This window comes from Trachypithecus francoisi, unplaced genomic scaffold, assembly GCF_009764315.1.
Source record: "Trachypithecus francoisi isolate TF-2019V2 unplaced genomic scaffold, Tfra_2.0 Lachesis_group7, whole genome shotgun sequence".
NCBI lineage: Eukaryota > Metazoa > Chordata > Mammalia > Primates > Cercopithecidae > Trachypithecus > Trachypithecus francoisi.
In genome coordinates this window covers 58,052,587-58,077,815 of record NW_022681472.1, presented here as the reverse complement: position 1 = coordinate 58,077,815, position 25,229 = coordinate 58,052,587, and the positions used below count along the sequence as shown (strand labels likewise).

General features: G+C 42.6%; 1 protein-coding gene across 3 annotated transcripts in view; it reads left to right on the top strand.

The window, feature by feature from the left end:
• The first annotated feature begins 1,131 nt into the window (after nt 1-1,131).
• NCALD (neurocalcin delta) overlaps nt 1,132-25,229 on the top strand; it is a 456,646-nt gene continuing 432,548 nt past the window's right edge. For all 3 annotated transcript variants that reach the window (XR_004435463.1, XR_004435466.1, XM_033203378.1), the window contains exon 1: nt 1,132-1,230. The gene's annotated coding sequence lies outside the window, so the exon portion shown is untranslated. The remainder of the gene's footprint in view (nt 1,231-25,229) is intronic.

Below are 25,229 nucleotides of genomic sequence, written 5' to 3'. Positions count from 1 at the left end.
GAAATTTCTCTTGGAAATGCTGGGCTAACCTGCTAACCCAACGCAAGCAAAGGTTTTAGTATTTGATAATGGTTTAACGGCCTCTCAGATAATTTTTGTCTTTCAATTGAAAGCAACCAGTAGAGCTAGGAAAGGGTGCTTTTGATTAGATCAACCTTTTACTTGATGTTTAAATCAGAGTTGGCAGCTGTCTGGACCTCAATGGAACTGTCCTTTCTATAACCAGTCATGTTAAAAGATTTTGCAAACATTATAACAAGGAAGGCCAGGTCACGGTGCCTTTGCAGCCTTGTTATTTGTAACCGCCAACTTTTTAAATTGATGCAGTTGAGTTGCTCTTGAGACATTCTGCGGGTTCTGGAGATGTCACCGGGGTTGACAAGCACAAGGAGTTAGTTACTGTGACTTTTTTGAGAGGCCATGAGTGGACGACACAGCAAGACAGGAAACAGGTGCTGGCAGCCAGCAGGCACTCGATAAGTATTGGGTGAATGAATTGACAAGACATTTCGCTTCTCATTATCTCCACACGAGATGAAAAATTTGAGGGGAAGAAGGAAGGGCAGGAGAGGGGCCCCTTAGATGTCTTCCTCCGGATTTTTTGTTAAGCCTTTCCTAGACAATTTACAGAAGGTTTCGGGTAGAGAAAGCACTGGTTAGAAAAAAGCAGCCCCCTCCCACCTTGTGGGCATGAAGAGTCCAGAGGAGACCACCGGAGAAGCTTTTCAACTGCCTTCCAAGGCTCCCTTGAACTTCACTGCGTGAGAGTAGGGACCCCAGACGCCCACTCAAATAGACGTTTCGAAGGAGGTGCTCTAGGCTGAATCTGACCTCCGGTGACCCAAGGAGGCAAACAGATGGCACCCTTCGGAAAGTAGCAGTGCAGGCTGGCTAGAGGCCTGGGCGGTGAGCTAGGACTATGGGGCACAGTGGGGACACGCCTGGTGGCTGTACCAGGGCAAGGCGGGGGCGTCCACTGCACCTGCAAATCCCGCGCCTCATCTTGGCCCCCTTGCATCCCCGCGGTCAAGCCCACCCCGGAGAGGCTGCCCGCGGGGCTGCAGTGGAGAGGGGGTCTGCGGCCAAGAGGAGGGAGGCGGCGAGCCAGGCTGGGGAGGGGGGCGCGGCTGGCGATGGTGCTGTCCAGGGGGAGGCGGGCGGAGGGAAGGCGCTGCCGCTGCTGCTGCCGCCTCGCTCGAAGCGACACAGACGTCGGGAGCGGCCGAGGCGGTGAGTCGCGGCGCCTTCCCTCCGCTTCTCGGGAGCCAGAGCGGAGTCAGAGTTGCAGCCGGGGCGGGTGTGCCGGGGGCGGCGGCGCCGGGAGCGGCTGCTGTGGGGACCCATGCGTTCGGGGCGCCGCGGGCGCAGGGGTGGGTTCGAGGAGCGCTCGGTCCTGGGAACCTGGTTCCAGCAGCTCCCTCCTGGGTGCAGTTCACCCTGTCAATTCCTCTGTCATTCCCCCAATGCCTCTGAGGGAAAACAAAACAAAATCACAGACCCTGAGGGTGGGCGGCGGAAAAGGAGAGAGCAACTTTGCAGAGGGCCGCGCAGAGACGCGTGGGGCCGGCGGGATGGGGCGGGAAGGGGCGCGCTGGGCGGAAGGGGGCGTTGGTGAGCCTGGCGGCCCGGGGACATCTGGAGCATCCCGCTCCGGAGTCCGGGGCGGGGGTCCGGGACATCCGCTGGATCCCGGGCCTGCGGAGTCTGCCCGGAAAGGCCGCAGGAGGCGGGTGCGGGGCGTGGGCGTCTGGGGAGGGTGGTCGAGGGAGAGGCCGAAAGGCGCTGGTTGAACCTGGACGAGGAAACAGTCTGCGTTTCGGACTCAAGACCTGAAAGATTCGTGTCCCTTGCCCTCGAGGACTCGGGAAGTGTGTGCTGGGGAGATGTGTTTGAGTGTTTTTCAGTGCATACCGATTTATTTTTAGCTCCCAGAGAAGCAGGATGTGCAAAGTGGGTTGTATCAGCCTGGGAGGGGCAGGAGGTCTCCCTGTCCGCAGGAAATACACAAGTTTTTTTTTTTTTTTCTAATGCTGCAGATGCTTGCTTTAACTTTTGTGCATGGAGAAAGAATGCCATTTGGCTCTCTGCAGAGCTCCTGCCAGGGTTAGTTTCTTCCTGCCGGTCTGTCGGAGGCTGCAGGCGAGGCGGCTGTGTGTGCTTCTGTGCTTACACGCTAGCCTCGCAAGAAGGTCTATGTTCTGTTCCGTGGGGCAGCTACGGTGAAACACAGAAGTAGGCTGCCAAGGTCTCACTCTCTCAGAAGGAAACCACACAAGCTCGCTCAAAGTTTTCCCAGTTCTGGCTGATTTGAAAATAATAAACCTAAGCCACTGTATTACCAAGAGCAGAGTTTGCTGTCAGGGGTTTCTCAGACCTGATTGGAAATGCCTGTGAAGTTTTTCACTCCAATTGGGAGATCCCTGTGTTTTGTGGCCAAAGGCCGTGATGCAAAGACTGCAAAGGAGAGGGGGTGTGGTGTGATGGTGGGAGTATGGGTATTTGCCCTAGCGGGGCAAGGACAGATCTGGGGAGGAGCTTCAGGGGAGGAGGCTCGAAAAACTGAAATTCACATGTTTACCTACCCAAGTCAGATGTCTGGAAATTGTCCTTGGAGTCTCCCGTCTCAACCATTCAGTGTCCAGTCCTTAAGACCCTCTGTCTGTAACTGTACTAGGAGAGTTGCCAATATGGACATTAGGAGTGTGGGCTCTGCAGCCAGACAGCCGGATTTAAGCTGTGGCTCATTCACCAATAGCTCCTGGATCTTGGGGTCCTTACTTAACCTCTACTGCGTTTTCTGATCTGAGGCATGAGGTTGATAATAGATAACAAAACTATCTCAGGGTTACTGTGAAGATAAAATGAGTTAATACCCAGAAAACACTAAGCATCATGCCTTATTGTAAGTGCTGCATAAATGTGAGCTCTTATTATTTTTGTTGTTGTTGCTATATGCCCTCTTCTCTCAGTTCCTGCTATCACTGACTTAGTTCATATTCTCAGCACTTCTTGCTTGAATTGTTCCAATTGCTTTTGAGCTTGTTGCTCCCAATCAGGACCATCTTACTCCAGTCCATTCTCCAAACTGTGGACACTCATTTTGAAAACAAAAATCTAAGCCAGTCATTCTGCTTCATTTCCTTTAGAGGTTTTCTGTGGTTTTCAGGATAGAATTCAGACTCCAGGCACTTTCCCGGTCCCACCCTTCTTTCCTCATTAACTTCATCTCCCAAGCCTCCCGCCTACCCCGTGTAGCCTCTGCCCATGCCACTGAGTCTCAGCGTCTATCATCTCCCCAACCTTCCTTGTCTGGTCAACTCCCATGCATTCTTTGCAGCTCAGCTGCTGCCACACTGCCTTCCAGCAGGCTGCATGGCACTCCCTCTCCCAGAGGTGCCTCTGCTTCATGCTGCCATGCTACCCTGGATATAGCCCTTGCATCATTCTGCACCATTATCTATGTATCTGTCTTCCTACCTGCAAGTGCCTTAAGAGATGGATTCTGATTGTAGTACATGTTTGTTGAATGAATAAACAAACACCAGTCAAACACAATCCAGTCCTTTTCACTAAAGCCAGAATCAAGCACAGAGAATAAGAGAGAGGAGGACCAAACCAAGCTTTATAGCTAACACTCTACAACAAAAAACCTTGGGAAATACTAAGGAATCAAGAGTTGGTCAAAAGAAATGTGGCATAGTGTCTTGAAACTGATCTGATCCTTGCCCTCGAGGTGTGTCCTTTTAATGGTGAGGGGCAGACTAACAATGAAGAAACATAATGATCTGAACCCTTCTCTTTCCTTGCTTCCCTCATAAAAAGGTCAGGCATCTCAGACGTGGCTGTAGGGGATGGAGGTCCAATTTTTTTTAAAGGGTTGTGCGGTGAATTGGTTCTGGAGGCAGAGGTGAAGTTCATAACACACATGGGTTTTACAGCTTTTCCTTGAATTACAGCATCCCTCAGAGTGTGAATTTCAGATCACCTGGTATTGGTATGATAACAGGAAACCTCCAGTCATCAAAGCTATTCTGTTACTTTTCGGACTATTCAGTATGTTCAGAGGGTGCTTTTCTGACTCAGGCACCCACTCTAAGCTCTCCAACTCCTGGGGTCCCAGGAAGTTGCACAGGAAGGTAAGAGCTGCTGCTTCCCTGAGGCAGCCCCAGAGTCTGGTTTTAAAGCTCTAGAGCCGGGATTTTTGTACAAGCAAGAGAGCGAAGAATGAGCTTTATATTTTTTAAAGGGTTGTAAACGAAAACAAAATACAACAAAACACAGAGAAGAACATGTGATAGAGACCATGTCTAAAATACTTACTACTTAGTTCTTCATAGAAACACTTTGCCAACTATTGCAGTGAAGCTGAGACACATTGGTTTCATTTTGCATGTCATCTGGTTGGTAGTGGCTGCCTGGAAAGCTGGGTCCAATAGGAATCCAAGGCTGGGTCCGGGCTCAGCAAGAAAGGGTGCTGTGGTCAGCTAGTGATGTCTGTCTGCTAGGGAATGGGATTAGGAAATAGTCTTCACCATTCCTAGCCTAGATAATATCATTTGTGGATAATGAAGACAGAAATCAGGGATAGAGCACATGAGTTGAAAGTCCTTAGAAGGCAGGAGCTTTCTACCACAACAATGAATAATCACTGCACTTAACGTTGATATTGCCATTTATTGAGTGTGTACTATGTAGCCCTGGTTTACATGGGATACCTCATTTAATCTTTATGATAATTTTTCAGAAGATATTTTACTTAGGACTCAATTCTGTTGTGTCAGGAACCCCAACATTCAAACTGTTTTAGCAAAAAAGGAATGTTATTTTGGCTCTGATAACTCCTCAGTCCAGGGGAAGATATTTCAAGTATGGCCTGATTCAGACCTCAAACATTGTTAGCAGGACCTCATTTCTCTATTTTTCTCAGTTTGCTTTCATGGAGTTGGCACCATTTTTAGTACCATCTCACTGAGGCCCCATCTCATTGTAGGATGGCTGGAAGAGCTCCAGACCTTACATAGTCTGGGCTTTAAATACAGCCAGAAAGTGGAAGTCTTCATCTCAGCATTGCTCACAATGACTTACTTTGGCTTGTCAGCACTGATTGGGTCCTGTGTCTCTTCCTGTGACCAGGGTGCCACATGTTACTAGGCTTGGGCTTGGTTACATGTCACACGTTTCATCCATAGAGATAGGCAGAGAAATGGGAGCAGGGGTGTTTCTCCAGCAGAAAATTGTTATACTCTCACAAAGAGATGAGCCCCTGGATTTTGGATTGCAAAGCAGCAGATGTTCTCTATAGGACTGTTAGCATTCCCTCTTCGTAGATAAGAGAAACAGCCTTAGCAGCACGCAATAATTTGCTCAAGGTCACATGGTCAGTAAGTAGTGGAGTTCTCATCTGATATCCACACTTTATGCACTTAGTAGAATTACTTGTGAGCAGAATATTTAAAGTGAGTTTAGTGAGCTTATGTGAAGCTCTAACCTCTCTATTCCTGCAAATATAGCTATATAACTTCAAGAAATTTTAAGTTCTGACTGGCTAGAATACATGAGAAAAATGACATGGCATCTCTGCCTGGGTTTTTACTCAACTATTTGATTAATATTCTTGAGCAGTTTCTACATGCTCAGCATTCTGTTAGGTTGTAGAGATATAGGCTGAATAAGATCCAGTCCCCTGTCTTTAGGAGTTTATATTCTAAGGTGAAAGTGCAAGACATAATTAGGGAAGGGATTGCCTAGAATCTGGAGCAGGTGGGGGAATGTGCAGGAGGTGATTCCCCTTCCTTGGGATGGTAGTCTTGCATTTTTGTTTCCTGAGGCAGCCCTAGTACAGTGCTTTGTGCCGTAGGCAAGCAATGACTATTTCTTGAATACCACCTTTTAAAAAACTGTGGTTAAATATACACAACATAAAATTTACTATGTTAACCATTCTTAAGTGTACAGTTCAGTGGCATTAAGTACATTCACATTATTGTACAACCATCATTACCATCCATCTCCAGAACTTCCTCATCCTGCCCAGCTGAAAGTCTGTTTCCATTAAATACTAACTTCCTATGTCCTCCTACCTTTCAACCTCTGGCAACCACTATTCTACTTTCTGTCTCTATGAATTGACTACTCTAGGTACTTCATATAAATGGTATTTGTCTTTTTTGTGACTGGCCTACTTCACTTATCATAATGTCACCAGAGGTCATCCAAGTTGTAAGATGGGCAGAATTGCTTTCCTTTTTAGGGTGAATAATGTTCCATTGTACATATGTACCACACTTTGTTTATCCATGTATCTGTTGATGGACATTTGGATTGCTTCCATCTTTTGGCTATTGTGAAAACACTGCTGTGAATATGGGTGTACGGTGATATGTTCAATTCCCTGTTTTCAGTTCTTCTGGGTATATGCCCAGAAATGGAATTGCTGAGTTATATGGCAATTCTGTGTTTAAGTTTTGGAGGAACATCCGTTGTTTTCCTTGGTGGTACCATTTAACATACCCACAAGCAACGCACAAGAATTCCATCAACACTTGTTATTTTCTGTGTTTTCTTTTAATATAATAGCCATACTACTAGGTGTGAAATGTTGAACACATTCTTGAAGGTAGGTTGGAATAGAATTGTGAGAAATAGTGGCAGAGTTTAAACTTCATTCTAGGGAAACCATTGGATATGTGTTGCCTGTGATAATGGCATGATCAGAAGGTTTGGACATTAGAGAGGGAGGGGGTGGGGAGAAGAGAAGTTACTTTAATTATTTAGATGAGAGAACATAATAGTTTTCCCCACATCTGTACCACTGAAAATATTATGTCTATCTCTAGTAAATGGTTTTGAACTTGGGGAGGAAACATAAATACAGCATTGAGAGATCTCATGGCCCAGGATTCCTCAGAGAAGTAGACTACTGTTGCTAATAATAGCACTCATGATAGCAAATGCCTAAAGGTGATTCAAGTATTGATTAATTCTGATAAATCCTATGAAAGATTCCTCCTCCAACGTCCCTTAAGGGGGCAGATGAACTGCTCAAAAGGGAGTAACTGAGGAAAGTTAATGAAGGGACTATTTACAAAGGTGTGGGTAAGATCAGGGAACCCACCAGAAGTGGCCAGCAATGCATGGAAGCTTTCACGCATTGAGGAATATGACTACTGCCCATCATGGCCTGGTGGGGAGGCATCTGGGTGAATAAGACCCTAACCACTCTCTTCCATTCTCTGATCTGGTGCCGGTGCCACCCAGTTGGCCAAAGTAGCCAGAGCCAGACCTCAAGAAGGCCTGTTGTTATGGGACTATCTTGTAGTCCATAGCAGCCAACACAAAATAGTGTTCTAGTTATCCCCAATTTACAGGTAACTGAACCGAGGAATTGACAGGTTGAGTGATTTACCAACATTGGGAGCTAGTGCAGGTTTATGGAGCTGAAATCTGAAGACTGATAAATAATCAGAAATCAGCACATTTCTTCTGTATATGCAGCTGGATCTGGAAGGTACGTTTTCCTCAACCTGTGTGTTTTGACTCTGGAAATAATCTGATGTGTACAAGCTTGGCTTGGCTGTCAATAGGTGGTGCAGGTGCCTGCTCAGATCCCCCACTTTTTACAAAAATAATGTACTTAACAGGCATATTTCATACTTGATTTATTATATTTAGATAAAAAGAATATTTTCCATATACTTTATGGGAGTGACAATCTGTCCTTGAATCACATTTGCTACACATGAAAAAGATGCAAGTTGTGGGGTTTTTTTGGTTTTTTTTGTTTTTTGAGTTGAAAGTGCCAACAGAGTTGACAGTGTCACCTGGCTGTTTAAACATTAGTGAGACCTTGGACTACAATAAGAGAATACTATTCAAAGAAGGGAGAGGCTTATTCCCTCTGTGCTGCCCTGACAGGTACAAGTTAAGGGGATTTCTCATGAGCTGGCAGATGCTGAGGACAGTAGCTGGGACTCTCTGGCCTGGAATCGCTCTGTGGGACTTTTATATTCTTTTCTTCACATACATGAAAGCACTGCACTGAGGGAAAGGGATTAGACTCATCTGGGGCCGGAACTAGGCCCGCCGTGAACACAGAATGGGCTCCTTTGGAAGGCTTCATATAGTCCCTGGCTGGAGATTGTGAAGCTGAGGCCATAGGTGAGAGATGGGGCTGTGAACTTATATTTGTTTCCTGTGGCCGCTGAAACAAATGACCACAAAATGGTGGCAACAGATATTTATTCTCTCACAGCTCTGGAGGCTAGAAGTCTGAGGCCAGGATGCCATGCTTCCTCCAGGGGTTCTAGGGGAGGCTTCATCCTTTGCCTCTTTTAGCTTCTGGTAGCTGCAGCATGCTTGGGCATAAGGTTGCATCATTTGAGCTGTGCTCCATGTCGCATTGCTTCCTGCTCTTCTCTGTGTGTCTCTCCTCTGCGCATCTTTTATAAAGATATTTGTCACTGGATTTAGAACCCACCTGTGTGATCCAGAATGATTTTATTTCAAGATCCTTTATTACATCTGCAAAGACCCTTTTTTCAAATAAGTTTGTATTCACTGGTTCCAGGGGTTAAAGCTTGGTTATGGCCAGGCCTGGTGGCTCATGTCTGTAATCCCAGCACTGTGGGAGGCTGAGGCAGGAGGATTGCTTGAGTCCAGAAATTTGAGACCAGCCTGGCTAGCAAGGTGAGACCCCATCTCTACAAAAAAAAAAAAAAAAAAAAAGAAAAGAAAAAAAAATTAGGTCTCTTGGCATGTACCTGTGGTTCCAGCTACTCAGGAGGCTGAGGTAGGAGAATCTCTTGGGCCCAGGAGGTGGAGGCAGCAGGGAGCCATGCTGACACCACTGCACTCCAGCCTGCGTGACAGAGCGAGACCTTATCTCAAAACAACAACAACACCCCACAAAAAAAATAAAAAAAAGTCTCGGACACTTGGACATACCTCTTTTTGGGGGTTGCCACTATTCACCCCATGACAGAACTCAGTAGTTAGTATACACGGCAACTATTGATTCTCTGACTCTATGACGGTGCCCCTAGCTTTGATTTACTGCCTGGATTCTAGATTCCTAGACACAGTAGAGGTTTTCTAAATGCTTTTGATTTGATCATTTGAAATTTTATTGTAACTTTAAACAACAAAATAAACAAACACTTAAAATCTACCATCCTTTACTTCTGAAATAAAGGAGTGAGTGAAAGAGGCTGTCAAAAGTCATTTTGATCCCTGTCTCAGCTAAACGGTTTCTGGGCTTCGTTTTGCTGGATGGCATTGAAGGAAATGAATGGGAAAAAGAGCTGCCACTGGTCCTGTTCAGGCTTCTCACCTGGGGCTTTCCCAGATTCTTTCAGAAATATAATTCCTCAGAGGAAGGCTAAGGATGCTGGAGCCTTTCAGGAAAGGGAAGCAGAAGCAGTAGAGACTCATTTCTAAGCCCATGCTTCAGGAAGCATCCACTACAAATATTGTTTGTGAATGCCATTGGCCCATCGGCGGGTCTTTTACTTATGTATTTTCAACAGTGAGCCCCAAAGTAGGGCCTGTGTACATCGGGCACATAAGGCAAGGTAAAGAGTAGCTTTGGCAATGGCCTGAAGAATTCGGTGACTGTAGCCCAACAAATGAGGTGTATCAGAAAAGTCCTCTCCAGGGCATCAAGTATTCTGTTTTATTGTCTGCATTGATCGCATTAACTGGGGAAGAGCCAAAATCCATTCAGTCTGTGCTATGGAGAGGCAGTTGTAATTAAGGTCTGTTTCTCTCTAGGGGGCAGCTAATTTTGGTTTCTCAGCTGCTTTACAGTTTGACTTCAAAAGAGAGGAAGGAAAGAAAAAAAGGTAAAAATGCCCCTTCATGTTACCTAACCTACTGTATCATTGTTACTCTGGTTAATATTAACTTTGGATCCTTTTGTTTTGAACAGTGTATTGGAATACTGTGATACGTACAGAATTTAGTCTCCCTACCTGAAGAAAAGGTTTGCCCTGCAGGGGACCAGCTACATAGTTTGTGGGGCTCAGAGCAAAATCAAAATGTGGGAACTTTGTTTAAAAAAATTAAGAATTTCAAGATAGTGCTAGTGGAGGATTAATGGCAGCGTGGGGCTCTGCTGAGCATGGGGCCTGTGTGATGGCACAGGTCACATGCCCATGAAACTGGCCCTGGCTTTATATATATGCTGAGGATGGTATCCTTTTGCCTACCTGGCACCTTAATTCCCAAAGAGTGACCAGGCCAGTTTCCTCTGCCTTGGTTGGTGCACAGCTCTTCTGTAGGGCAAGGGCAGTAAGCAGCCTGGATATCTCCTGTTGGTCCTTCCATGTCCCTGGCTCCCTTCTCTACCTGGCTCTGTGCCCCAAGAGGAGATCTTTACCACTGGTGTCAATGGCCATCTTGTCTTCTGACTTCTGGTATAATTTGGCCAGAAATCAGCAGGAGATGGGAGGATGGGAGGAGAGTGAGGTAGGGTATTTATTCACCTATCCCTCCACTGGGTAGCAACCTGCAGCTTGGTGTGTGTGTGCTAAAGACCACAGCGCCTGTCAGCTGTCCTCTCCATATCACCACCCTCTTTAGGTTCCTTCAGCCACTTCCTCCCCTTATGCCTTCAGGTCTACGGTGGTCATGGCTTCCTGCTATTACTAGCCTTAGAGTCCGGCATTACCCTTCATTGCTTTCCTGAACCCCTGTGTGACTTTCTTCTCAATAGCCTCTTCAATAGGACTCCTCTGTAGGATTCAAGAGCAGCCTCTTCAGTTTTCTGGTTGGGCTTTACCTGATTTGGTAACCCTTGGCCAGAGTTTGGCCACACCTTACTCTGCTGCAGGGTGGAAAGAGAGAAGCTGATGGCTGTGATAACAGGTGACTCTGCCGGGCTGGCTCCTGGTAGAGACGGGCGATCAGAAGGCAGCACATCCACATCTACAGTGGTGGGGAACATATGCTTGAGAGCTAGACATTTGAATTCTCTGGCCTGACTTTGGGGAAGTCATCTCATCCATAAGATGAGTGAATGACAGCCCTTCACTTACAGGGCTGTTTCGAGCATGAAGCGAGATCACACGGGCATCGTGCTTATCATAGTGCCGGGCACACAGGAAGTGCTCAAGAAGCATCGTTGCTTTTAGCTTTAGTTCCATGGAGTGACCCCCTCTAGGGGATACACTCGCTACTTTTCTCAGATCTGAACTCAGGCACTGACGGCCTAGACTGCACCAATGATTATCAAGTTTTCATTGATTCACGGTTGTTCGGGTGTTATTTCTATCTTTTCAATTAGATTGTCCTGAAATTGTTATTGTCTTATATACCTTTTAAAAAACAAATCTAAATGCCCAACCCAGTAGGTAGCACATCATAACTGGCCAAGAAATATTTCTTGGCTAAATATAAGACGACTACATAATTTATTGTTCACATCGGGACATTTTTGAGAGTGAAAGGGGAGGGCTTTCGAGTAATTACAGCAAAACAGCAGGCACAAATGGGGACTGTCCTAGACAATCCAGGTAAAGAAACACAGTTACTCTACTTAAGTGGTTTTTAAAGCAGTTATTTTTAAGCAGTTTTCAAAATACGTTTTTAAAATTTGCCAGCCTACCGTATTTTGTATTCGTCTGCCTTTGGTTTATGAGATAAAAACATGAGATTTGAAAAACATAGGGAAAAATATGTTTAATATTCCTAATAGATTGTTGGCCTGAATTTGAGGCAATGGGTCAAGGCCTCTTACCAGATAGAGACCTACCTTTATACTTTGTTACCCTACTTTACACGAGGGTAAACTTTTTTCTGTGTCTACTTTTAAAACAGTTAATCCCCTAATTATTGTCTTTCTTGCAATAGTGATCATTTATGCTCAAAAGATGGCAAAAATAGATTTACATACATGTGTTTTTTGGAACATCTTTGTCTTTGTATTTCTGGTTGCCTGGGTGACATTTCCAAGAGAATATGTGCTAAACTGCTATTATTGAAACAGAGATAAGGTGGAAACTATTTTTAGGCCTGTCTATACCTTTCTTTTTCCTCCCCAGACCACTTAATTGGTTTATTTTTTTCTGTTTCCATTGTCTGAAGGGCATGCATAGCTTCTGTCTTAGTCCATTTTGCATTGCTATAATGGAATAAGCAAGACTGGGGAATTTATAAAGAAAAAAGGTTTATTTGGCTCATAATTCTGATGTCTGTAAAAATTCAAGATTGGGCATCTGGTGAGAGCCTCAGGCTGCTTCCATTCATGATGGAAAGTGAAGAGGAGCTGGCAGGTGCAGAGATGACATGGCCAGAAAGGAAGGAAGGGGAGGGGGAGGTGTCAGGCTCTTAATCAGCTCTCCACTAACTCATAGAGTGAGAACTCACTTCCCTCCCTCCTCCACCCAGGGAGGGCATTAATCTATTCATGACATACCCACCCCTACAACCCAAGCACCTTCCATTAGGTACCACCTCCAACAATGGGGATCCCGTTTCCACATCAGATTTGGTGGAGACAAACAACCATATTTAAACTATAGCAGCTTCCTTCCTGAAGCTCTAATTTGGGGACTGGATAACTTTTTTGAAACCTGATGTAGTCACTCAGTATCTTCTTCATTTACAATAGCTAAATGTGTATTGATAGCCTATTTGTTTGGTTAGTTGATAACTGTTGTTTTTATCACAGTTTGTCTAAAACAAGCTTAGGCAAGGGATATTTTTGTTATAAAAAAATAATGTGGAGGCAATCTGTAGTTCTCTGGTGGAAAAACTACATCCCTTCTGGAGCTAGATTAATCTGGTTTTGGTCTTAGTATTGCCACTTATTAGCTGTGAGGCCCCTGGAGCTTGAATCTTCAGGTGACAATGGAAGCAATAATAGTACCTGCCTTATGGGGTTGCTGTGAAGGTTGAGAGGGTTAAGTAGAATAACACATGCAAGGAGAAGATGCAGCATCTCACGGATAGAAGTGCTGATGCTGCTGTTCTTAATATCAAAGGTACAGGTGCACCCTGCCGTTCAGAAAATAATCTCATGCGAGATATCACAAATATTTGAATTTCCTAAAGAGATAAATTAGGGAGATCATGATTTTCTTTACTAAAATGTTTTTGTTTTTATAAACATTTCAGAGAATTTCTTTCAGTGGTGAACATCCTTGGGTGTATTTATAGTAATATTGAAATTAAAAGTTTCTAATTTACCCCAGCAGTTTTAGGAACATAACTGTTGTGTTATCAACCATAATTCAAATGTTCAAAAGCAGCCAGAATTAATATTTGGGGTCTTTTCTTCCCCTATTTTTATGTAACGCTTTTGTGAAGATGTATGTATCATTTATGTGTGGTATGTAACTGTAGTGTTCTGTAAGAGATTTTGAACATTTATTTGACTGTTGCATGTGCTTGAAGGGGAGATATTTAGTCTAATTCTAATATTTGAGATAGGGCCTTGATTACTGCAGTTAGAGATCTGAGATGAGTAATTTGGATTATATGGCAAGTCTGAGAGGAGAGATGGACTTTAATGTGTTATTTAAAACTGTTTAATATTGGGGTGTTGCTCTGGCTGGGGTTCCTTTGGCTCTCACTCTTTTGCATTGTTATTGTATTTTTAAAGGCGGATTGCTGCACCATTGCTCTGGAGTTTGTCTTGCTGCCCTTGAGGATAGGGGAAGGAGAGAGGAAGCAACACTCAGACACACATGTGCATACACACACACACACACACACACACACGTCTCTTTAGACATATAATCTAAATTTTCTCAGTTGTTGTAAGTGGAGGCTGGGGATGTGGGAAGTCGGTGACGTTGAGTTCCTACCACCTCACCCTTTGGAAGACATGATGACCATTTCCATGCCAGGCCAAAGGACAAGCAATGAGAACTAGAAGTCCATTCTAGTGTCTGAAGTTTCTTGGGAAAGCAACAGGAAGACATTTAAAGTATATGTTCCCCGGACCTTTGGTGTTGTTCCCTCTGTATCATTGCCCCCACAATTATAAAAGTAAGGCATTATAAAATAAAATAAAATAAAATATGCACAATATAGAAAATTAGAAAGAAGAAAGAATCACTCTTATTCCAAATATTCAAAGGCATCCTGGAGTATTTATTATCATTACTTAATATAGAGATTTTTTTTTAGTTACAGAGTCATATTTATATTTATCTATTTTTTAAAATTATTTTTTTCATTTAACCATATGTCCCAAACATTTTATGTTTTATTCTGCAATCTTTGTAGACAATGCTTTATTGCATATATAATATTTCACTGAATGGATTATACCTCAGTTTACTTAGTCATTCAATTTTTGTACATTTGGTCAACATTTTGTATACATTTTTTGCTATTATTATTTTTGTACAATAACATTTTTCTCCATTTAACATTATATCTTAGGATATAGTTTTAGTGAATTTAATAGATTGAAGGTTTGAACATTTAAAAACTCTTAACACATTTTTAGCAAAAGCCAAGTTACTTTTCCAAATGGGTTAGAGCAATTCATGTTGTGTGATTGTGTCGATTTCATCTTCCTTTACCAATGCCTTGACCATTATCACTTCAGAATACTTTCACTAACTAATCTAAGTGCCCAACCTAGTAGGTAGCACATCATAACTGGCCAAGAAATATTTTGTGGCTACATCTAGGATGACCATATAATTTATTGTTCACATCAGGACAGTTGTGAGAGTGAAAGTGGGGTGCTTTCTAATAATTACAGCAAAATGACAGGCAGAAATAGGGACTGTCCTAGGCAATCCAAAATACTTTCTTTTAATTTGCATTGCTTTGATGACTAGTGAGGTTGAACATTTCTTTTTTATATTATTATGTACTCGTTGCATTTCTTCTCTTCCTAATTTTCAGTCACATGTTCTTTACCCTTCAATGTTTTTCATATCAGTTAAAATAAAAAAAAAATTCCTTCAAATTTTAAAAGTAATATATGGTTGCGATAACAAGAGAAACAATTCAGGACAAAGATCCCCAAAGTAAAAGCTCTGATGGCTCATTTCTTCTCCCAGGGAGCCAGTGCTAAAGGCCTGGGTGTTTCTCTATCTTTCTCCTTGTGCGTGCACACAAATACACTTCATTTTAAAGATACAAAGGGGGCTTGATATTCTCAGTCATAGTATACATATTATTCTGTAACTTGCTTTATTTTTTGCTTAAAATATATATTGTGGACATAAGATCTTTATCATAATAAAATATCTTTGGCACATTTGGTACAAATATTTCCCCAAATATTAGTATATCACTTGCCCATTTGACATAGTTTGACATTGGAGAGTGGGCAAATGTTTCCCTGCGATTTCTTCCACTGACAGGACAGCCTGCTCTGTGCTTTTACGGGGTTTGCTACTCTGCTATCTGCTGGTTTTAAAACATTCTTAACCTTCAAAAAAATCATTATTTAATGCAACTATAATTTATTTTTGTGTAGGATGAGGAGGAAATAAGGGGCCAAACTGATTGCTTTTCTCCTTTAACTTACTAATGAATTGTCCCATCACCCTTTATAGAATGAGGCTTAGAAAAAAAAAAAAAAAATCCTTTCATTTCCATAAGGTAAGTTATCCCTTTTATGTGTCCATTTTTTTTTTCAGCTATAAACTAGTGGTACCATAATCAGGAGAGTATTTTTCTAAGGCAGGGAAGAATTTGCATTTACCTGGAATTAGGTGGTTACACTGAGAATAACCTGATTTCTCAGGCCCCACATCTTTGCCTTGAACTTGAATATCAGGATGCCATGGGAGTGTGAGGTCTGAGAAGCTCAGCGTGCTTCTGCTAACGATTTCACATTCATTGCTCCTGCATTGCTGTGATGTAGGAGGGCCACAGATACGATCTCATTTTACAGGGGATGAGGCTGAGCTAATCTCCATGATTCACGCATGGTTGTTCCTGCTTTCCAATCCAATAGTTCATTATTTTATATACTTCTGTCTGTTTTTGTGGTTGTCCTTCTGGTTCCCTTTCTTAGTGATACATTTGTGTTTGAAACTTTAATCTTAGTTGGCTATTTTGACCACTATGAGGAGAATCTCAAAAAGGCTGCCTAGAACTGACGGCTCTTCCAGGATCATTATTATTATTATTCCTATTGAACAAACATTTATTGGGAACCTGCTCTGTCCACGGCACTATGCCAGATGTGGGAAATACAAGGTGAAAAAAACACTTTTCCTCTCCTTGAAGAATTTACTACTTTAGTATTGTTGTGGCTCCTGCTGTTGTCCTTAGACCTTTACAAAAGGATATCAATATTTTGTGTTGCATCTACTCTGCTGCCTTGATTGCAATGACGGAGGATGTTTTCTGTCCAGCAAGTCTCACGAGTGCATTGCAGGCTGTTTCCTATTCAGAGAACTACTATGAGGCATTTAAAACACCCAAGGACTTGACTGATGCATATTTTATAAGCTCAGATGGTCTTAGAGATCTTCGGTGTCAGTGTCCTCTGTCTCTAAATAACTACACTTTTCGGCTCCAACTTCTCTTCCTTTGGGCATTTAGGTTACTCGATTGGTCAACCAGGATCTAAAAATAAACCTAGAAACTTTGAGAGTATTTTTCCCCCATTGGTTGATTGATGTGTGTTTTTGTGTATGCCAAACTGCACTGTGTAACTATTTACTTTTGCATTATGTATAGCACTTAGCAACCCACAGTGGAAATGAAAGCTAAGAGCACAGGCAGTCCCCAGCTGAGGCGGGGGAGCTCGCCTGCCCAAGTCTCAGCCAAGTCTCTTTCCCTCCCCCATCCTGTACCTTGCTGGCCTCTAGTTCCTGCTTTTTGCCTTCTCTGCTGGCGGTCAAGTGGGGACCAGGAGCAGGGGCAGGAAGAGCCTCTCCTGCCCCTACTCTTGCCTGTTGAGATTTCCCTCTGCAGGTCAGCGTGGGTGGGGTGAGGGGAAGGACGCAGGCCTTGGCCACCACTGGTGTCTTGGCATTGGTGACAGTCCTGTAGGGTCAGAGGCACTGAGACGCTATGTCTTATTTGGAACTCTAAATGCATTTCCATAAAAAAAGGACACCAGTTGTGGCTGGGCCCTCAAGACAAAACTATGTGACTTCTCAGGAACGCTTTCTTTAGGGTGACATAAATCAGTACTTACAATGTTGCTGTTAGATGAGAATACATTCTAAATTCTAAACATTTTAGGTGAGAAAGAAACTTAGGACAAAATCAGCTTGTAACTCAAGGGACCGTCTCTAAAGTCAAAAAGTGGCTTATTCCCACATGAGAATGTCCTTTTGCTTGGGACTTTGGAGTGTGCTGAATGAGCTCAGCCCTTCTTTCCTTACCCTCTTCTGTAGCTGTAAGAATACTTTGGTTCTCTGATTTTTAGAGTAGCAATTGTCCTAAAAAGTTCATACCTTGATTTTACCGGAAGGGTGGGAGAAAGGCCTTGGGGAGTATAGATTTAATTCCTTGATTATTGCCTTTTAGAAAAGAATGCAAAACAAAATGTACCAGGGCCATTGTTAAAGATTCTTACTTTTTTCCTTAAGAAATCCAACTTTTGTTCCTTTTTAGGACTCTTGTGTGCCTCTTATTCATAATGCAATTTGTGGAACAGATTTGAAGAATATTTCTGTGTGTGTGTGTGTGAGTGTATACATATATATATATATACACACACTTCTATACACACATATATTTAGGCTGTGGATAAATAATTTTCTAAAATAAAAATTTCTTTGAAAGTTGATTTATATCATCGTTCTTTAGTAAAATCAGTTTTTTTTTTAAAGGGCTGGAAAGCATACATCAGCAGTTCAGAATGATTAAATAGTACTTACGTGGAAAGGGACAAAGTCTGTGAACTGAACTTGTGTGGTTTTCACAGACGGGGACAAAGCAGTAGAAAAATCAAAATGCTCCAGCCTCAGGTGAATTTTCTTTCCAACCTCAGAAGGGGTGGGCCCACTTGACACAGGAAGCGTCATAGGACAGTGGTTTGAGTAATGAGAGAAGGCTTGTGGGTTGGACTCAGCTGTTGTCTATATACCGAAAGACAGAATGGTCTATAGAAACTCTCCTAATTCCATGGCCTCTGCATTTTTTTGCAGAGTGCATGCATTACACACAGGACACCTCCCCTACAAGAACAAGGAGCTGCAGAAATAGCTAGAGCTATAGACTGCAATGGAAGAGGAGGCTAAGCTTCTAGCAGTTGCAGACAAAGAGAGAAGTCTTAGAGGCTGGCATGTCAGCCCTGGTGTATGAAATTAACCAGCCCTGAAGGTTCAGTGCAGGACCCTAGAGGATCAGGGCACAGTGCAGGATAAGGATGAGAACAGGGATGTGTCCACACATCCAAGACACTTTCCTGTGCTACCCATAGCCGTAGGTATATAAATATATGATAATAGTTTTATATGTATTGTGTAAAAATACATTTATATGTAACCATTTAGAAAATTGTTGTTCTGCTGGGTGTGGTGGCTCACGCCTGTAATCCCAGCACTTTGGGAGGCTGAGGCTGGAGGATCACATGAGGTCAGGAGTTTGAGACCAGCCTGGCCAACATGGTGAAACCCCATCTCTACTAAAAATACAAAAAAATTAGCCGGGCATGGCAGTGCACACCTGTAATTCCAGCTACTTGGGAGGCTGAGGCAGGAGAATTGCTTGAACCTGGGAGGCAGAAGTTGCAGTAAGCCGAGATCACGTCACTGCACTCGAGTGAGACTCTGTTTCAAAAAAAAAAAAAAAGTTGTTCTAGAAGGGCTATCATGGTGGTAAAGGACTAGGATGTCACTCAAACTAATTTGAGTAATAGGGGTTCTTGTAGCAATGACTGCTACTCTCATTGATTCAGACCTCACTATGTGCCAGACACTGTTCTGAGTATATTATCTCATGGAATCTTCTCGCCCATCCTGGGAGGTAGTGTGTTATTATTCCCGTTTTACTATGGAGGAGCAGGCATAGAGGATGTTCTCTAAGGCAGCTGTGTGGGAAGTGGGAGAAGTGAGTCGCACGCAGGAGGTCACTCTGGAGCCATGATTTCTAACCACTATTCTAGATCTGTTCCTGGAAAAGATTCCATGACAGTGAATCAAAGTACAGCTGGGCCTCATGGCGTTCAAAACAAGGGACTGGAAAATCAGGAATGGAGCCATTTGCTTTCTCAGAGGTCATGTGGTCTCTGCTCAACCGGCCCCTCCTCTTCTCTCCTATCTTGTTTTTTTATCTTACATATGGTGCCTGAAGGTCAACCAAACCCAAAAGGCTGTACCATGAGACTTCAATTTCCCTCAGCATCTCCTGGCATAAATTTATAAGCAAGAGATTCCTATTGGTCCAGCTCACTGAGTCAGGCAACACAAGCTGTTGGAGCCTAGGCAGCAAAATAGTTACCTGCCTTCGTGTTGCTGTTTATCTTAGTTTCATTAGTGGCCATTTCCCTGAGCAGGGGATTATGGGAAAGGCAGTGCACACTGGAATGGGAAGTAGTTCATAGCAAGAAGTTAACATCTCTGGTCCAAACTCATTTTATACTTTGATAAACATTTTTTGTTATCTTTACAAAGTTTCTACTTAAAAGAATCTATATATATCTGTATCTATATAGTCTACATCTCCTTAGGTTACAAACGTTAGAAACCTGATTCAAAGGGGCTTACAAAAAAAAATCAAATTAATTGGTTCATGTAATTATAAAGGCAGAGGTTTGCCTGGATCAAGGTCTCAAGCAATATTATCAGAAATCTATCTCTTGGCTCTGTGTTCCTCTGGATTGATTTTATCCTCAGGCACGTCCTCTCTACATGATCTCGAGATACCATCAGAAGCTCCGGGCTTATCTGTTCGCTGAACAGTCCCAGCAGAAAGCTTCTCTTTCCCCATAGTTACAGCAAACTTCCCAGGTTTGATTCTCATTGCTCTGAATTGGTTTCATGCCTATCGCTCAACCAAACATGGCAGCCAAGCTAATTGGTCAGGCCTGGGTCATTGTCCATCCATGGAAAGGGGTTAAGTCTCCTTCCACTCCCCACACATGCATTAAAGCACATGGACTGGGAATGGGGGAGTGTGGTCTCCCATGACAATGGACATGTTAGTACCACAAGAAATGGGAAGGGATACTGTCCATGCAGAAACAACCCACATCACGATTGAACATTTTCAGGTCTATTACAAATAACTGGACAGCTGTAATAAAGGTTTTGGGGCCCAGGAAAAGCAGACTGGACCACAGGCTGATTCTTATGTGACAAATTTAAAGACCTAGGAAATCCAAAGTGCGGGGGTAGGCCTACATCCTCTGTGGTTTTTTAGGTTATAATTCTGAAAGATGATGATATTTAGTCAAAGAAAATTGTTATTAAGATTTGCAACTTTTTGAGAAAGCCAATCACAGGATGGTTTTGTCTTTACTTTTTGATCAAGTAGAAGGATAACACTTGAAGGGCTCTTGCTAGGTGCCCCCTATTTGAAATCTAAGCTGTTCTGGCATTAAAATGACTTTGGTAAATTACATACAGGCTTTGTGTAAACCTTCACAGTGCCTAGGATTTAAAACTCAGTTTGTTTAGCTAATGATTAAAATGCCCAGTTTATATATCAATGATCTTAATACTCACTGGGAAATAATTGCTTGGTTTTTAACTATATAATCAGGAACTAAGTATATAATCAGGTACTTGAAGTCGTGTGGAGGTTAAACCAGTAAGTCTTCACACTTGCAGGTATGGTTTGAGTCTACGTGACCTCAGATGTTCAGTAGCAGTTTGTGTGTATGTGTTTGTATGCATATGCATGTGTGTGTTTGTAAATATAATTTTGTACTAACAGAACTGCCATATCTCTTTGCTTACTCCACCTGCTACAATGATCCCAGATGTCCATTGGAACAAATTATCAGCTTATTTTGCCTATCAAAATTTTCAGGCAGTTGCCTTTTCACTTATTTAAAAATTTGTATTTAAGGGATTAAAAAAGTCCCCTCATATGCCAAAATGTTTCTCTTCTGTTGATTTTCATGTAATGTTGACTTTCATATTTAACAGTTGTTATTTCTTTACATGCTGTTTTGAGGTTTTTCAATTGCAAACAACAGTGAGATAGGCATTGAGGGGGCCAGAGTGCCTCCCAGCTACTCTAGAGGCTGAGGTGGGAGGATTGCTTGAGCCCAGGAGGTCAAGGCTGCAGTGAGCTGTGATTGCACCACTGCCCTCCAGGCTGAGTGACATAGTGAGACCCTGTCTCAAAAAAAAAAAAAAAAAAAAAAGAGAAGAAAAGAAAAGAAAAGAAAAACAACCAACATGGGCTCTAGGGTCTGACTGCCTGGGTTTGAATTCTGGTGGTGTCTTGCTAGCTGCTTTACTATGGGCAAGTTACTTACCCTTCTGAGCCTTTCTTTCTAATAGTTTTATATAATTTCCCTAACACTGTGTGGTATGGACTGTCATTATTCTCTTGTTTAAGAGAGAATTGGGTGTTAGGGAAATTACATAAAACTATTAGAACTGTGCCCATCCCATAGTAAGCAAGCACTCAGTCACTCAATAGGTGTTAACTATTAATATGATTTGAACAGGTAGAGAATGGGGTAGAGTGTGTTTAGGGAGAAGAGACGTGGCAATCGTTGGCAAGGACAGTAGAGGGGAGGGAAGGCACAGGGACAGCTGGGAGGTTGGTGTGGAGCTGAGTCCACCAAAGTTCCTTTCCTCTGAGTCTGTATTTTTCAGAGTCTCCCCTTACTCATCTGGTTTCCCCAAAAGGACTTCAAAGCCCAAGAGAAGCATATCCGGATGCACCTGACAATATGTTTCCCAGGATACTAAAGTGGCCTTCTGGTTTATCAATCAGTGCCTCGAGCATTTAGTTGGTGTGGGTTGGTCCCCTAGGGTCTCATCACCCCCGAGTAAACTGATAAAATCAAATTCCTGTGTGTGCAGAGCTGAGGACCAGGCCTTGGACCTATAGTGACCCCTGAGAGGCACAAGAATTGTGAGGCCCAGCTGGAAACTGAGAGCTCACCCACCTCTCTCTTTCTCCTCTCCCTTGATCTTGCCATTAAACTTTCATAAATGCGACGAACTGTACCCCAGACATCCGGTGGGACTGGGCAGAGCCTGGTGTGCAGAAGGAGGAGCTCAGGAAGTGCTTCTGCAGTGGAGGAAGAGTACTCGCTGCTGCTGAGGCAATGGGCAGTGGAGTGGGGCTGGGGGGCCACACCTCGGAAGCTGGGCTCCGGGTTCTGGACCCTTTTTCCACTTGCTAGGTGCCTTTGGAAAAATCCCTTAACTGAGCCTCAGATACCTCATCTATGCAATCAATATCAAATCTGAAGGTGGAAGACTGCTCTATGTCCCCTGGTGTTCCTGCCAGCTCTGACACATGTGCCCTAACAAGGGTACCCCCAGCAAGAGTTAGGGGTATTGGGGCACAAAATGTTTCCTCCCCGTGGAACTCAAGGGGAGCTACAGGGTAGTTTCTGCCTTCGTCTGTGCGCTGATTGCTTTACTTTTGCTTTCCTTGTTGCCTTATTTGAAATGTAAGCTGTGTTGTTGGGTGGAGTGTTAATTGTGAGAAGAGGATGGACACAATTTTTTTTTGTATTACCTACTGTGCCCATCACAATTCTGAGCATTGAAAAGGTGCTCAATATACATTTGTTAAAATGAATTGAATATTATTGCCTAGCAATCAATGAATTACATCACATTCTTACTCAAAAGACATTATTTGCTTCATTTACAGCATAGCAATAATAAGAAAAACACGACAAATAAAATCGATTATTTTGAAGAATAGAGGATGAGTTTTAAGAGCTATGAGTTCTGTTTCAGAGTTGCATTTACTTAGTTACAATTCATGTTAGTTTGTTATAAGATGCTTAATTATTTAGAAGTCATTCTCCCATCCCCAGCTTCAACTCCATAAGATAGAAAATTAAAACATTGATTTTGTTTTAAAATTCAGGCTCCCACACAGCCCCATTTGTAAGAGTGAGAGGTGTTAATACTGCTAAGTTGCTCTTCATGTAATTTGGATAAATGCTGCTCACATGTTTATTATTCTACCCTTTCTTCAAAGGGGCATTCATTTCTAGTCTGAGACTACTGTGGGAATCTATTACACTGGTCAATAAATGAATAGCCTGTTCTTATATATACAAGAATTCCAAAAGCTCTCATTTTAGCCACAAAAAGCAAAACAAAACACACGCATAAAATACCCCATTTCCACTTGTTCAAAGCTTCTGAAAATAAGGTTATGGTTGCGATATGTTCCTAGGCCTTCCTTTGTGAATGCATAGGCCAGCAACACACTCTGGAAATAATTCCCCGCCCAAGCTGATACTGTTAGGACTCGGCTTTCTGCCCTGGATCCAGTGCAGCCTTCGTATATAGAATGCTGCTAATTCACCACTAAATCAGGTGTCAGCTAGAGGCTTGCAGACACCCTTAATTTGACTTGTAGTTTTTTAAAAACTTCTAAAAATTTGTTGCTAACTTAAAAAAATAGAGGATGTTTTATAAAAATGCAGATTTCAGGCTTCTCCTGAAAAATCATAATATGCGCATATAATACTGGGTCCATTTCCTGCCTGGCAGCAATCGGAGAGCTGAGTGATGCGTGTTCTTTTTAGAGAGGACGCATGCATACGGGTCCCTGGAATCCCCACCCTTCTGTCTGTCACACATCCTGACTGGTTTCACGTGCCCACATGTCTACCTGTTCCTTTAAGCATTTTTGAGGGTTTTTGTTGCTGGTCATGGTATAAAATATACATAACATAAAATTTACCATTTTAACCATTTTTAAGCGTACAGTTCAGTGGCATTAAGTACATTGACATTATTGTGCAACCATCACCACCATCCATCTCCAGAACTTCATCTTCCCCAACTCAAACTCTGTATGCTTCAAACAACAACTCCCCACTTCCTCCTCCCCACAGCCTCTGGTGACCACCATTCTGCTCTATTAATTTGAGTACTCTAGGCACCTCATGTAAATGAAATCATACAGTATTTGTCCTTCTATGACTGGCTTATTTCACTTACCATAATGTCCTCAAGGTTCACTCATGTTGTAGCATGTGTCAGAATTTCCTTCCTCTTTAAGGCTCAATAATGTCTTGCTGTGTGTATATACCATGTTTTGTTTATCCACTCATCTGTTGACGAACATTTGGGTTCCTTCCACCTATTGGCTAATGTGAACAATGCTGCTGTGAACATGTGTGTAAACTCTCTGAGTCCCTCAAGCTTTTACGTTTCTTGATGATTTTCTCAACCATTTCCCAGCTCTGCTCTTGTAACTCCAGCTTTTATTTCTCTCACTGGTGCCCCAAAGCCTATACACTCCAGGACTTCAGCTTAAATAATTAACTTTTGAGGAAGCATTGAAAAACATTCTTCAAGATGTCTCATGAAAATGACTTGGATTCTTTAAAATTGTTCAAAGTAGTTGCTGTGGGATTTTCAAGATTTAATGTCACATTCATAAAAGTATCTAGATATAATATTTTGTGATTTATTCCTCCTTGAATTTAGTTATGAAAAGCTCCTATTTGAGGAAGAAACTTGCAATATATTTGATTGTTTTGATCCGAACAAAACTTGTTCTTCTTGGTTTGTGTGCTATATATGCTAAAGAGGCCTTTTGTTGTAAGTGTTGATAAGTGAGGAATATGAAAATAATTTGGGTTTTATTTCCACATTTTCACGTTGCATTAAGCTAGGAAAAGTGTGACTATTTTTCAGATTTTTCAGTGAGTATTAAATGGAAAGGACAAAATACAGTTTTTGCTCTTTGTTTTCAGAGACTGCGATTTCTTTTTCTTTTCTTTTTTTTTTTGGAGACAGAGTCTTGCTCTGTCTTGCTCTGTTGTCCAGGCTGGAGTGCAGTGGTGCGATCTCAGCTCACTGCAAAGTCTGTCTCCTGGGTTCAAGTGATTCTCCTGCCTCAGCCTCCCAAGTAGCTGGGATTACAAGCGTGCACCACTTTCATAATTTTTTTTGGTAATTTTAGTAGAGATAGGGTTTGCTTTTTGGTAATTTTTGGTAATTTTAGTAGAGTTGGAGTTTCACCATGTTGGCCAGGCTAGTCTCAAACTCCTGACCTCAGGCAATCTACCTGCCTTGGCCTCCGAAAATGCTGGGATTACAGGTGTGAGCCACCATGCCTGGCTGAGAGATTGCTATTTCTGATTTGTTTTTTTAAGTAATGGCAACATCAACCTAAATGTCACTATCTGACAG